Consider the following 2,853-nt stretch of genomic DNA (forward strand, 5'->3'; position numbering starts at 1 on the left):
CAGACGACGGCGACGACCGCGACGGTGCAGGTGGCGGAACGTGATAGATCCATATCTATCGACCAAGGCGCATGTAAACTGCAATGACTTGGTCTCCTGGTGGCAAAAACATGAGTCGTGGAGGATGCCGTTGTGGTCGCGCTTTAGTCCAGTCCACTGGTTGTTAGCGGCCACTATCGCGCCCCGCGCCGCACGCGCAGAAATTTCTAACCGTCCAATCGTCTGAGCTCCAACTTTTCCAGAGACTCTAGATGCTGAAAACTAGTCTAACGAAATGTCAATGTGCTAGCTTATTTTTCTCCATATCACTTAAGAGCTAACTAGACTTTCTACATGGAACTAGCACATCCTAGTCATCTTTTTCATACTACTATTCAAGATCTTATATTGCTATGTCATATTTACTACTCCATCCGTCCAGAATTAAACATGATATATTCATTTTCGCAACAAGTAATTCGGGATGGAGGAAGTACAGTATTTTAATGGTCATTTGTGTGAGCTACAAAAGAGCAACTACAGTCAATAGTTTTTATAGTTTTAACTAGACTTTCTAGATGGTACTAGCACATTCTAGTCTTCTTTTTCATACTACTATTCAAGATCTTATGTTCGCACACAAAATTTCGAGAAAAAATTTCCCTGTGTACATCCGCACATCATATGTTCGCACACAAAATTTCGGTGAAAAAGGACATTTTTATGGCATGTATGAAAAAGATAAAAAAATGCCTTATGAATAACTGTAATCAAGCATAGAAAATTGTCTTTTTTACACAAGCCACAATTTTTTTTCTTTTTCATCGAAACTTGGTGCACGCACATATAGTGTCCGGATTTGCACGTGGGATTTTTTCTCCAATTTTTTTTACTTTTTAAAATGTGTATTTAGACAATGGATACGTATACACCTATGAGCAAAGTGAATTTCCGCTAAAACTCTAAGCTCCCTAGGAAAGAAGCTCTGTGGTTGATCAAGCATGTGGTGGGCCCATAAGACCCTCCTATCAAAGAGTGTATATTATTTTGTTGCTGGATTTGAGTTGCCTGCCTTACCACTTTAGCAAACTAGCCAACCATACAAATTTTTGCATAGGTCCACTCCATGCATCAGGATTTTTTTTCCATGTTTCTTGATTTCTCTCTTTTGTATTCCATGGAAAAATTTCCTTTGCGAAAATTTCCTTCCTAATATGTGAATCATGGAATTCAGCATGGATGGTGAGCTATCTCAAAAAAAAAACTATGAACGATTGATTTCTTCCTGATGCATGGAAACCATGGATTATTTTCCGACTTTGTTTTCTCATGAAACGATGAGGAAAAATGTAGTCATATTTTCCGACTATGTTTTCTCACTAAATGATAAGTTTCTATAATAATGTGAAATGCATTATTATTTATGTATATAAACTTTGTTAATCTTCTCCACTTAAATAATCATTTTATGGATTCTAGCATTGATGTCAATTCAAGATAGGCACACAACATTCATTATTCAATAAACTCTTCCAACCTCAGATGACTTGATTACTATGAGCATACATTTGTTCTGGCCATCAGATTTAGTCGATTTTTACTTCGGTAGCTCATTTATGGTCTTAATTTAAAGGTTTTATCACTAGTAGAAAAGGGGTTTTGGTCTAGGCCGGGTCAGCCCATTAGTCCCGGTTCAATCCAGAACCGGGACCAATGGGGGCATTGGACCCGGTTCGTGAGCACTGGGGGCCGGCCGGGCCACGTGGGCCATTGGTCCCGGTTCGTCTGGACCTTTTGGTCCCGGTTGGTGGGACGAACCGGTATCAATGTGCCTTGCTCCTGGGCCACCACCATTGGTCCCGGTTGGTGCCACGAACCAGGACCAAAGGTTTCCCTCGTTGCGGCCAGAGTTTAGTCCCACCTCGCCAACCGAAGGGGACTCACACCGGTTTATAAGCCCCTCCCTCTCTGCCTTATTGAGCTCATCTCGAAATGAAAATAGATGCCCTTATACAGGAAATTTGACCTAAATTCATACTGAATTTCTCTGAAGTTAGTAGAAATTTATTGTGAATTTAGGTTGAATTTTCTCTATAAGCGCATCTATTCTCATTTCTGAGTAGTTTTTTATATAGTTTTTTTTCTTTTTTGCTATATTTATTTTTTTTCTATTTTTTTCGAGTTGTAATAAGTCATTAAAAATAAAAAAGATTTTAGTAAAGTTAATCACAACTATTTTTTCTTCTATTTATTTTTGAGTAGTTTTTTATATAGTTTTTTTTTCTTTTCTGCTATATTTATTTTTTCTATTTATTTCTGTGTGGTAATAAGTCATTAAAAATAAAAAAGAGGCGCAATGCTAGTTAATTCGCTTCAAGCCTTTCGAAATAGTGTAAACTGCACTGCACATAGCTCCGTGCAGTCTACTCTATTCCTCAAGGCTTGAAGCGAACCAACGTGCAGGTGAGCATTGAGCCTCTTCTTCATCGTCTCTGCTCTTAGGGCTTATAAACAGCTGCGAATGCCTCTCGCTTGGCGAGGTGGGACTAAAAAAACCCCACTAGTGAAACCATCGTAGATAAGTAATTAGACGGGTTCATTGGTACCGGTTGGTGGCTACAAACGGGACAAATGCCCCTCTTTAGTCTTATGGTTCGGCCCTCGTGATACCATGCCATCTTTCAACTTTCAACTTTTTCAGAGTTCATTTGAAATGCTTTAATGCAGAAAACAAAAAAAAAATAATGCAGAAAACGAAACAAAAAACTGGAAATAAAATAAAATAAATAAAGCAAAAGGAAAACAAAAAAAAGTGTATTCAGATTTGAAAACTAATGGCACTAACAGAAAGTTTATAATTTTTCTAAAACTAAA

The sequence above is a fragment of the Triticum dicoccoides genome, chromosome 1B (genome assembly GCF_002162155.2).
Source record: "Triticum dicoccoides isolate Atlit2015 ecotype Zavitan chromosome 1B, WEW_v2.0, whole genome shotgun sequence".
Taxonomy (NCBI): Eukaryota; Viridiplantae; Streptophyta; class Magnoliopsida; order Poales; family Poaceae; genus Triticum; species Triticum dicoccoides.